The sequence below is a fragment of the Lissotriton vulgaris genome, chromosome 2_1 (genome assembly GCF_964263255.1).
Source record: "Lissotriton vulgaris chromosome 2_1, aLisVul1.2, whole genome shotgun sequence".
NCBI lineage: Eukaryota > Metazoa > Chordata > Amphibia > Caudata > Salamandridae > Lissotriton > Lissotriton vulgaris.
This window is the reverse complement of record NC_141687.1, coordinates 1,030,402,169-1,030,415,500: the sequence shown is the minus strand read 5'-3', so window position 1 is coordinate 1,030,415,500 and position 13,332 is coordinate 1,030,402,169.

Genomic DNA, 13,332 nt, shown 5'->3' with positions numbered 1-13,332 from the left:
AAAAAACCTTTGAAATTCACTGAAAAAAACATAGGTTTCATGCATGTTATAGTTAGAAATTAGCATTTAAAAAACTTTTGAAATTCACTGAAAAAACCATAGGTTCCAGCAGCGTTACAGTTAGAAATTAGCATTTAAAAAACTTTAGAAATTCACTGAAAAAACCATAGGTTTCAGGGGCGTTATAGTTAGTTGGACATTTCACTCGTACAAAACCAGTGAAATTCCCTGTTATAGTTAGTTCAGCTAACTATAACTCGCGCGCCCGCAATGCACTGCTGATGATGTCACATATTACATCACTCATGACATGGTCAGTGACATTACTCATGACATCATTTATCCAAACAGCCTATTAGATTAATCTGGACGTATAACAAGCAGCACAGGCACTCCGCAAAATAGTGAATAAACACTGGAGCCTCGTGCGGAATGATCCAGTAATTGGCGCGCTTTTCACACCTAAGCCAGCAAAAACTTTCAGGAAAGCACGCTCGATGAGGGATGCTCTTGTAAAATCCAGTCCAGAAGTCGTAACTGCTAAAAATTGGCTGGATGGCAGCAACGGCTTTAGGAGATGCGCCAGCTGCAAAGCTTGCAAACAAGGTGTCAACAAGACCATGTTTTCCACACCCTTTTCTGACATCCCTCGTACTATCTCTAAACAACTTACCTGTAAGACTGAGTATGCAGTGTATGTGCTGGAGTGTCCATGTGGCCTGCAATATGTTGGGAGTACCAAATTGCAGGTCCACAAGCGGATACTCCAGCACATAAGGGCTGTCAATACCAACGATGCCGCGTACCCGGTCGCACGGCACTTCAGAGAATATCACGATAATAAAAGCGAGTTACTGCAATATTTCGTGATAGATGCCGTTAGCCCTCTGAGAAGAGGGAGTAACAGGGAGGCGATCCTACGAGCCTTAGAAACCAAGTATATTTTGGAATTAGATAGTAAGACCCCCTTTGGCCTCAATGCAACCGAGGATTTCCACACTTGCCTGTAAATCAATTACAGTCAGCTTTCATTTTCCTGTCAGCTTGGCCACACTCATACATCTGTGGAGTTTCTGGAGGGTCATTGAGCCAGTTGTCCCAGTACCATACATATGTAACGCACCTTTATGGCTGGGACTGTTAGCACCATCACTCTGGTTCCGCTGTTGAGACCACTTGTATATATTTTAACTACACATGTTTTTAATTTCACTATTCACTTATACTCACCAGCTGCATCAATTGGCATACAGGGGTTATGACACGACAGATCATACACATCTGGTCTTTTATTTCTTCGGCCCACTTGGGCAGAAATTGATTATACTAGTTACATCTTTGTATTTATTTATTCTTGGACAACAATCATATCAACAAGGCGCCAAGGAAAATATTAATGAATTTTTCTAAATGACAATATGCACATTTTGTTGTATTTTACACCTATTTAGATCTCCTTTATGAGGGGACAGACATCATCCTGCCTGGCATCGATCGTGCGTAATGGCACAGCAATTTTTATTAATTTAATACTATTGCACAGGTCTTTGCTGTTGTTATCATGAATTAAATCATGTAATTCAGGGTGCTACATTGCATATGCAGCGAATTTTGAATTGTAAATTTAAGTTCACTGTCTTGGATGATTGTTATGTGTTCTTGCTGGATAGCGTCCCAAATCACAGTTTAAAAGTCTGAGTGCACTGTAATGTTCAAAAAATTAAATGTCACATATAAATTATGTAGCGTTTATCTTCCATGTTTAAAGTCCTCATGATGTACTGCCCATGGTATCATCATATCTTTGAGCACAATGGAGGAGAGTCCAAGTTGGCAAGAGGAGACATAACTCCTCTTGTACTCCATTTCGCACTGCCATGCAAACATTTCTGAGAAATCCTTTTTGTCTGCACGTATGCGCGCGGGACATATATGTATATATCTATGCATATATATAAATATATATACATGTGTGTGTGTTTATTTTTTAATGGACATCCCCCTTTTTTCATTTTTACCTCCCTTTACCTCTACCCACTTCCTACAACCAAAAATGATCCTCACCTCCCTTTACTTCTAACCACCTTTAAACCCTAAAATCATCCTTACCTCCCTTTATCTCTATGCGCCCATAAAAAATTATCTTATTTACAAAAATACATACCTGCCTGATAAATTAATGTGTGACAAATGTAGAAATACTTAACTGTGTGGCAAATGGATGCATGTAATTGATGCGTGGTAAAGGCTGGTTCCTGTGTGTTATAATATTTTTAGTTACTTCATTTTTAGTACTTATTATATCCTTTCAGAATATGTCATATTATTTTAATATGTAATATTAATTTTACAGCTGCTCAACATAAGTTCAATGCAAGTCATATTCATTTAACCACGGGTCATACTCATTTAAACATGGCTTGTGTTCATTTCGATATGTGGTTTATTCCTTTCAAACCATGCCACATTTATTTCACATAGTTTCATATTTATTTCAAAAGGTGTCATATTAATTTTAATAAATGTCATGTTAATTTTGATGTTGGCCATATTAATTTCACCTGGTGTCATATTCATTTCAAACTGGTTCATATTCATCTTAGCACGTGTCCTATTCATTTCCATGAATGTCATATTTATTTCAATGGATGTCATAGTCACCTTAACACCCTCCATAATAATTTTAACATGGGTCACATCCATTTCAACATAGGTCATATTTATTTCAGTACATGCAATATTTGTTTTGATGTGCATCAGATTAATTTCAACGCATAATATATTCATTTTAACAAGTTTCATTTTAATTTCAGCATTGGTCATACTCATTTTAGGACATGTTGAATATATTTCAATGGGGCTCATATTTATTTCATTGCATGTCATAGTCATCTTAGCATGTATCATACTCCTTTCAATTGATAGCTCATTCCTATTAACACATCTTACATTCATTCTAACATGAAACATATCCATTTCAACAGGTATCATAATCATGTTAATGTGTATCATATTACTTTCAATGTAACCCGTCATCATTTTGATAAATACCATGTTCATTTTAACGTTACTTGTATTACTTTTAAAACATGTCAAATTAATTTCAATGAAGCTCATATTCATTTCAACACATTTCGTATTCATTTTAACATGTGTTATATCCCTTTCAATCAATGTTATATTTATTTCATTAGATACCATATGCATATTAGCTCTTGTCATATTAATTTTAAGATGCAACTTTTCCATTTTAGCACATATCATATTCACTTGAATATGTGTCATATTCATTTCAATGCATGCCATATTCATTTTGACCATGAGAATTTCAGCTTTGGTCATACTCTTTTTAAGGCATGTCAACTTCAATTCAATGGGGTTTATAATCATTTCAACACAAGCCATATTAATTTTAAATCATCTTCTATTTATTTCTGTATATCTCATATTCATTGCAATCTGGGTAAAATTCATTTCACCACAATTCATATTCATTGCAACATGTGTAATGCTTATTTCAGTTTATGTTATATTATTTTCAATGTGCATTATATTTTTTTCAGGATACAATATATTCATTTCAGTAACTTACATTCATTTCAATCTGTCATATTCATTTCAATGCATGCCGTATACCTCTTGGCATATGTCAGTCATTTCAAGAAATGTCACACTCTGTCTGATGCATATTGTATACGTTTCAGTGATAGCTATATTATTTATGGTGAGGGCCGTATTTATTTCAGTAGAATTGATATATATTTCAGTACTGCTCTTATTCAGTTTGGACTTCGTTTTATTCATATCAATCACTAAGTAGCATATTCAACCTGCCAGGTTTCATATTTATTTTCGATTCAAGTCAGATTTACTTTGCCAGGGATCATATTAATGTTGACACATATTACATTCATTCTGGTGTGTGTCATATTCATTTTGCAGCAGCCTATGGATTTCAGAAGGTGTCCTAAATGGGTATCTGTAATTTTGACATGAACGGCTTCCCATATCAGGAGTTTATCGTGTTTAGAAAAAAATTACGATGTTTAATTTTCTAATGGTTAAAACAAAAATATGTTATTCCTGTGTTGTGAGTAGATATAATATTATATTTAGTTTCAGAAATATGTGATCTATCAGGGTTTGGAGATGGGGGGATTATTATGACCAATCAAATCCGAACTCATCAGTTAAATGATATTTGCTGAGAACACTTGAATGCTACCATGGGTTTTACTAGGTATCTATTGCCAGAACTAAAGCACAAATAAAACACGTTAGTGTTCATCCGCTATGCAAGTATACAGTTGTATAACAGGGTTGAGTTTATATAATCTTAATTACAACTAAGCAACGCTCGTGTGCTTTTGGATTCCATATATTCAGATTCCTGATTCTCAAAGGAGGATCTGCAAACTGTGTACGCCTACAATATAAGCTGCAGCACTTTAATTATTCAGCTTCAGTTCTGCTCTGTGGCGTGGGTCGAGACATTCTGTATTGTACCTTTTATATATATCACTTACTACACTTATATGGGGCGCTGAAGCGCCTGTTAATGCTACACTGTGCGGGGTGGGTGGTTTGTATATTCTGCTTCTTTTGAGCCTATGTGGGAAACATTTTTGTCTAGTGCCTGAGAGGTCCTTTTAACATGTCTTGCACGTGATGGTGGAAAAAAGTTTGAGAGATAAAGCATGCATAGTATAAAATGACTTGACGTCCCTTTTAGGAACTGTTAAAGCAACTATGCACTCCATACGTGTCCTATCCAGAAGTAAAGCAAGCACAGAGGCACTGTTAATCAGGCATAGGTTAGTCTGAGGGGGGGGGCTGTACGGGGAATATACTTAAACCTGCATTACACCATCCTACTGGGCAGTGGTCTCTAAGGCACGTGAAGTAGTTCATCCAAGGGGTACGCCTTATTGTAATCCAGCTAGTCATTAGAGCAGTCTCAGCTCCTCAGAGGCTCCATGCAAGGGCCTCTGTGCCGCCCCATGGTTTAAGGCCTCCTTGGTGGACTCACTATTTGATGTGCAGTCACACATCGAATCTGCCACCTCCGGGCAGCCAACAACCACTGGAGTATGCAGCACACACAGCATGCATTGGGAGGCCCTGTATGGCACTCTCCTGGCCCAGGCTAGCCCAAGGCCCTGGCTCCAAGTCAGCAGAGCGGGAGGGTTGCGGTCATCATCTTGCCGCACTGGGTCGATTCTTGAGCCCCTGTGAGCGCTGCGATGCTCCAGCAGTGGGTCGCCACGTGTGCTGCAGCAGCAATACCCCCTTCCAGGCACTAGCTAGCATCTGCAGGGCCACTAATGTCGGTGGGCCCAGTCGGAGCATAGAGACCTGCTCAAAATAACATCTCGACTCCTTCCCACACTTTTCAATATTTAGTAACTAGATTTTTTTTTTAGCCACTAAGCCTTGATTGTATAGGCTGCTTATGTGAGCACAGAGATGAGAAAAAAACTACACACAGAATGACATACACATCACCCCGGCTCTGAAAATGGTCCCCTTACACTGTTTATAAAGTCTCCCTCAGACCACTTGTCCTAAAATGCCCTTCCTGGAATATGTCATTTATAGCGCATTGAAGACAGGCGCGCCTACAATGCAGAAACTCGTGGTAAGGTGGAGTCCCCTTTCCGAGAGCTGGTTTATGTTCTGTATGGAGAGCGTGATTCGTCGGAGCGCGCTCTGAGGACAGGCACATTATAAATGAAGGTTGTAGTTAACAACCTTCATTTATAATGTGCCTGTCCTGGTTAACTACCTTGTCACGATGCTCCCACTCTTCCTTTCTAATGTATTCCACTCCAAATTGGACAAAGTCATCTCGGCATTTCTCTGGCAGGGCAAAAAAGCCAGAATCAGTTTAAAAAAACTTCGACTAGACAAGAAATTAGGTGGAGTCAATCTGGCGGACTATAAAACTTACCAGATCGCCTTCTTAGCAAAACAAGGGTCGCATTGGATTTCCTCCCAATCTGACTACACCCCAGTGTGGCTCTTTGTGGAAAAATCTATTCTTGAGGGTCTTAACCCCTGCGCCCTACTCACCGCCAAACTCCGTCCCAGCCTAGGTCCGGGGCCCATCTTCAAAAATACTAAATTGGCTCTGCTAAAGATCAGTAAATGCCTCCCACATCAATTCCGTCTCTCCTCTTGGGAATCTCTATGGCATAACCCCAAAATTGTATACAAAGGGAAGCCTCTCAACTACCCCACCTGGATAGACAAGGGTATCTTATTCCCACACCAACTGTTCGAGAACTCGCATCCACTAACCTTCAAAGAAATTCAGGATAAGTTCCACCTCCATAACGTTGAATTCTATAACTTCTTACACATTAAAGTAGCACTAGCGAAGGCTAACCTGACGACTGTCCCCCCCTCCCTCCCGGGTCTATTTACCTCACTTAACAAATTGGGGCACCAAGTCTCTAGACTGTACAAACTAATGCGGCCGCAATCGTCCACCCTAAATGCACCTCTCCAAAAGTACTGGGACTCATTCTCCTCCACACCTAACTCAGACACTATCTGGGCCAGCACTTGGGAATCAACCACCCGCCACAAAATTAGCCCTACACTCTCACAGACCAAGTTCTGGCTGCTTCATAAGGCCTTCTGGACTCCCAGGAGGTTGTTCCTTCACAAAATCAAACCCGACGACACATGTTGGAATTGTGCGAATATGGGAGGAGATCTGGAACATCTGATCTTCAAATGCTCCTGTGTTACCTCATATTGGGACAGGATCTTTGATTTCATACGCACAGTACTCCATATCACCTTACCAAGGGAATTTGCAACGCTTGTTCTAGGTTTTGCCAAAGCCGTCACACTCAATGATGATGACAAAGCCCTACTGGACCTGCTGCTGACGGCTGGGGTCAAAATCATCCTTAATAACTGGAAAAGCACGCACAAAGCTTCCTTTCCCCACTGGCTAAATTGGGTCTCCCACTTAAGAGGTGCAGATAACATATCTTTAACTTCCACCCCATGGAGGCCGCCGCTCAGGAAACTCTGGTCCGCACTGGATGACCACTTTGACGCATTCAAACCCCCATGAATCTGAACACTTGGTACTCAGTGCACTTTTCTACATAAGCTGTCATGTGCATCCTCCCATTGTATTCAGTGTAGATCTACACAAATGCTTAGCTCATGTTGCCTCTGCTACCCATTGTTGGTGTTCTTTTCTCCACAGGTCGTGTCATGTGATAATGGTCATGCTAAACAAGTCATCGTGTTACTTTGGACGTAACTCGCCTACATCTGCTTATTAGACATTGAGTGTGGACATTTTGTTTTTTGTTTCTGGTCTTATGTTTTTTTTTTCTGGACTTATTTATGATTTCATTATAGCAATGTATGTATTTCCACGAACTGGTCTTATGTACTGTCGTATTTCTTGCAGCTCCAAATAAAAAAGCTTTGAACACAAAAAAAAATAAATGAAGGTTGTAAAACCGTCCTAATAGGTTTCCTTGGCAGCCCTATTTTACTTCCTTAATCCTGCACAACCTATCACAGATATAAGAAGCAGCCGTTCTTGTTCTTTGCACATTCTGTTAATTCTTGCTGTGTTGTGTTCGTGTTGTGTGTCTGGGTGGCCGCTTCACTCTTTTTCTACGCGCTTCCCTTTGTTTTCGTTTTTAAGGCGATGAACAAAGACGAGAGCTGTGTCGGCTGCGCTCCGTGTCGCTGTTAATTAAGGAAGGCGACATTTGTTGACACATCCCAAGCGTGGACACGGGGTGTGCGTTCGACAAGACGCCGCCCTCTTTACAGACTGAGAGTGTCCGCTCAAGTTTAAGGTGCAGGGAAAGTGCTGGTTCCTTCAGGAGAAAATGCCTGGTTTTCTGCTTGGGACTAATATGCAGTCACAACATACCCTTGCCCTGCCTGGTATAACAAGCATTGGAAAGGGCATTAGATCTGCTCTCCACAAAAAAAAAAGCAGCACTGAAAGCGATCGCTTTCGCGATCGCTATTGTAAAAAATTTATTACAACAGGAACAATATTGAGACTATGAAAGCAGTCTTACGCTTGAAGCCTGCAGACTAGGCACTGGCCACGCTGCACGAGTGAGCATATATATTTATTTGTATTCTGGTCTGAAGTATGGTGATGAGTGAGGCTGATGAAGCCCTTTCCCGGCCTGGCATGCAGCAGCTGCGCGCTGAGCGCTGCTGAATGGTGAACGCGCCCGGCCATCTGCATTCACTTACGGAGGCACCCTGACAGCTCCTAATTATAATTAATGTACTTCTTTGCGCGAGCACGAACGAAATATGCCCAAAATGGCGGAACAAAACTACATTTACCCTATCACTTCAAGCCTATTAAAACGACAGCACAACGAACACGAATCACTGGCCAGATGACAGAACACGCAAAGGAATGTGTGGAATTTGTCTCGGCAAAAGCCCTAGGAGATACTTTTTTTTCTTCTTTAACATTAGTTCTCGAAACTCCTCCCACTTTACAGTGGGGAGGAGTCCGAGCCCTTCGGCAAAAGCCCTAGGAGATACTTTTTTTTCTTCTTTAACATTAGTTCTCGAAACTCCTCCCACTTTACAGTGGGGAGGAGTCCGAGCCCTAAAAAGGGGCACGGAAAATGACCAAAGAACATGTTTCTGTAATCCTGAGGTGAATCCTCAAACTCCCCAGAGGGCAGTGATGATGTATTTGGGAATAGTTGGCTACTGTCACCAGTGGATTCCAAACTTTTCCCAGATTATTATGCCTTCAATGAGGCTTACTCTTAGTGGCATAAAAGATCACGTGCAATTTGACAGAGAATGCATGGAAGTCTTCCAAGAGCTGAGAAAAAATCTTTGTAGAGCACCCACCCTTGGAATGTCTAATTACAACATAAAGTTCTATCTCCCAATCAAGGGTGCGCGCTTTCTGAACTGGTACAAAAGCATTGTATGGTGAAGCGACCTATCGCTTTTTTCCCTGCTACATTAGAATTCATAGCTTTTCATGGCTGTTTGGTATCGTTTGCCGCTTTTTGTCTTGCAATTGAACAGAGTGAAGGAACCATTATGGGTCAGACACTCATTGTGCTAGTCCCTCATTCAATTAAGAGTTGCTGACTCATACTCAAGCTCGGCATTTGACAAATGGTCACCTTTCAAAGTATAAACAAACACTACTGCTGGCTGAGAATATTCAAATAAAAGGTGCAATGCATTGACTACTGCAACATTACTTCAGATTCCAGACAGCCATAAAAATGGTGATGAACACCCGGACCATGATTGCATCAATATAACGATTTGTGTACCAAACCAATGGCAAATATTAAAGATGTTTACTTTGAAATGGCTGATCTGACTTTGTTTGTTGATGGTTCTTGTCTTAGATATCTTCAAGGAATATTGAGAGTGGCATATATAGCCTGCTCTATTTGCGAAATAATTGTAGCATTATACTTGTCTAACATAATTTCAGCACAAGTAGCAGAATAAATTGCCATGACCAGAGACTATTGTTTGGCTAAGAAATTGAGTGTGACAATTTATACAGACTGCCAAAATGGATTTGGAGGGGTACATGATTTCCGGCAGTTATGGTCACAAAGGGGCTTCATGACATGCTCTGGTACTCCCATCCAAAATGGGTCATATATTTTGGAGGCTATTCAGCAATCTAGAGAGATAGCAGTTGTAAAGTGGATTACCCTTAAGTTTTGTAATGACATGGTTACCATGGGTAATCGTTGTGCCGCCCAAGTTGCAAAGCACTGTGTCTTGAAAATGTAACTTTCAATCAATAAATCCGAGTTCTTGTAAACATTCAAATCAGATATCAGACATTTCAACATAATCATAAACAATGAAAACCAGTGCATCATGATTTCGACATCACAAACATTTTCATCGACATTTAGTGCAATTTAAAGTAAATAACATTGACACTTTTTACAAATACAACACAGCATTGTTTTTAAAGCTACAAAGCTATCTTGTTGTAAACTGAATTAATACACATTCAAATTAATCAGCAGATGTATTTATCAAAATTTTGGATTGTAAATGTAAGTCCATGTAAGTGATTAATTGTAAAGGTACCATACCCTTAAGCAGCACAAGTGCAGTGCTGGCAGCATACTGTGTTTTCAAGTAATAGTAACCAGTAGAGTGAACTGGTCTTTTCACCGCTCTCACTTGAATGGTGCCGCCTGGCCAACGCATCTAAAGTTCTACCGCTGTGTGCTTAACTCAACCTTGGCCTGCAGTGGACTGAAATGTAGTGCCAGTCAGCATGTGACTGCATGGGTGAGGTGGGACGGATGTGTACCTGTGAAGTGGTGCACTACATGAGAGTCATTGTTCGTGATTGCCTGTGCACAATGGGGTGTATGTGGTCCCTGTGAAGCGGTGCAGTACATCCAAGTCAGTGCACATGGTTGAATGTGTGCATTGGGTTGTATATGTGGCGGTGAAGGGCACAATGCATGAAGGTGTTTAAGTTCCGCCTTGGGGACCCAAGGCTTACAAGAGGAGCATGTGGAGGTAGTTGAGCCCCACAGACAGATTTAAGGATTGCTGCATTTGTGTGAGCAGGGTGGAAGACACACACTGTAGGCAGGAATGGCCAGGTTCTTCCTACACTTAAAGAGGGAGTCTTTGATTTCAAGAGAAGTCACTGTTTAAAGAGGCATTGGCACAAATGTAGCACAGGCGCCCTTTGATAACCTTTTGATGCACATATTACTGAGGCTGACATCTGGTTAGGAACCTCTGCTCACTTCCATGGCCTGTGTTTGTGGCTCAGATTTGGAGACACTACTGCTGTGATAGACTTCTCTCTGGAAGAAAAACAAGACAGAAGAATGGGCACTTCAAAGTGGGCAACTCCCAAAACACAAACATCAAACACGGAGGCACTAAATCACATTAGTGTCTAGAAAAGGATTATCAAAAGGGGAGCTTGAGACTCCAAAATTGTTGGACTGAAGCTGTACATCAGCGTAGAGGAACTGAGCATGAGATCTGCGTGTTGTGACCAGGACTGGTGGCCAAACCGTCATGTGCACTTAAGTTCTCACCACTCCTCCCCTTGCTGGCTGCGCGGATAGCAAAGCCCCGCCACGCCCTGTAAACCTGTCTAACCACTAGAGAATAAAATGATAATATAGTGTTATCATTTTATTTCTCCTTTGTCCACTGCTCGAAATGCAGTGGGGCAGAGCTCCTCCACCTGAGTGGAGGAGCCGCCGCTGATTTGAAAAGAGGATTTGAAAGCGGAAGATTGGGTGAAGGTGAAGTCTGGCCGTTTGGGAAAGGGATTAACAGAAGTTGGAGAACCATTCAAAGTTAAAACGGTGCATGGTATTGTTCTGGAAAATGGAACTGGAGGAGAGTGTCTAAGAAGGATGGAAAGACGAGAGTGTACGGAGGGGAAGGATGCAGTTGTTTTATGATGTTGCATGGTAATGAAGAGTCAGGAAGTTCACATGTGAAATATAGTGTCAATACATGCAGTGGCGTCACTAGGGTTCGTGTCACCCGCTGTGGGTAACTCATGGTGTCACCCCCTCACGAGTTACTACATGGACCGAGTCCGCTCCGAGTCCGCCAGTGGACACAGTTAGCAAATAACAGAACCATACAGAATCCATGGTAACGTTTGTAAATTTAGGTCCATGATAAACCATTTGCAATGCTCCTCCATTGACACTACTATTGACATTTTTATGCTTTCAAATTTCACTCTGCTTTATAGGTATTTATGACGGATAGAATTTACCTACCCAGCGTGGTTCATCTTTTCCTATTTTAAGATCCCAGAACGTAGTTAGAAGTGCAAGATGAAATACAGAGCTGGAAATACTACTATAAGTCTACAGCAACTCTTCCCAATGGCATTTTAACTTGATTTTACAAGGGCCAGTCCAAAAGAAGAGTGATTCAATACATTTATCCCAGTTCCTTTGGAGTATGTCGTCTGTAGGTATGACTTGCGTTTGTTAACTGTGCCATTGCCATAGGATCACCCAAGAAAATTTGTGTGGAAATATCCGAGTGTACATTAATTCTTTATAATTTGATGAAGAGGTAAAATAAAAAAAACCTGAGACCTTAAGAAAAACACGTGCAATATATTCAATATCATTCTTGTGCCTCATTGTTAGCTTCGCCTTTCACAGCTCAATCACTTAACGCCATTTTTCTTGGGGACAGGTCTTTTTTTTGTGTTTACACAATTATTACGACTCCTCTACAGAACAGTGGACTGAATTTTTAAGAATACATACGCGCATGAGTGTGCTTAAAAACTTAGGCCCTCTCCCTTATTGGCTAGAAGACTGCCACTTTTTGACAATAACTTGTTCGAGAACCCAAAGCCACCCACAAGCACCCATTAGTGAGATAGTAATTGGCAACTGGTCCAAGTCCTTTTCAATGTATGGCCTTAGAGCCATCTTTCTCCACCCTGTGGGCTGTAGATGAAGGACTTTGTGGAGAATAATACCAGCCGCAGACGCATTTTCCACTCCTAAACAATGAACTCTCTAACTGGCAAAATCCAGATATCTGTTCGGGTATGCAATAATAATATATCTTAATCATCACAGCGGTGTGCATACTCTCTGTTAGAGGGACATTCGTGACCTATTATGGAAATGTGAATAAGCAAATTGTGAGACGGAAGCTGGCACACCTTAATTGCTTCGTGTCAAGATCACATCTACCAAACAGCCAAAAGGTGCACTCTTTTTATTTGCACATTGTGAAACGACATTTCCAGCTATGCACGGGACAAGGGTACCTTGAGTGTGGTCCTTGATTGATAATGGTTCCTTGGTCCCTTTCCTTTGGAAAGGCAGACAGCTTTAGAAATTCCTATACAACGTCCACACTGCCCTCTTGCCGTCTAAATATTATTTAGAGCACCTGGAAGTGCAGAACGGAGGATCGGCAAAGGTAAGAATTATACATGGACCTACAATAGGAGTGTGGCAGGTGGCGTTGGAATAGGAAGTAGGGTAAATCGCAGATAGAGTCAGAAAACGGCGTGAGCAAGAGAACAGAGAAGACAGAGACTTCCTATGCATTCCCAAGATTTTGTTAGATAATTCCTCCAAGTACAGTTTCTTCTTTATGTCTTGCCAACGTTTACTAGCATAGTTTGTTGAATTGTAAAGAAAATGAGATATGTTATTTTATGCCATTAAGCTTGGTCAGGTTTAATCAAGCTAAAGAATGCTGGACATTAAATATTCTATATCATGGACTGAGTGCTGGGATTGTATGCAAGTGAACTCTCAGTTGGCCCGTGGAGGGGTCCTTATC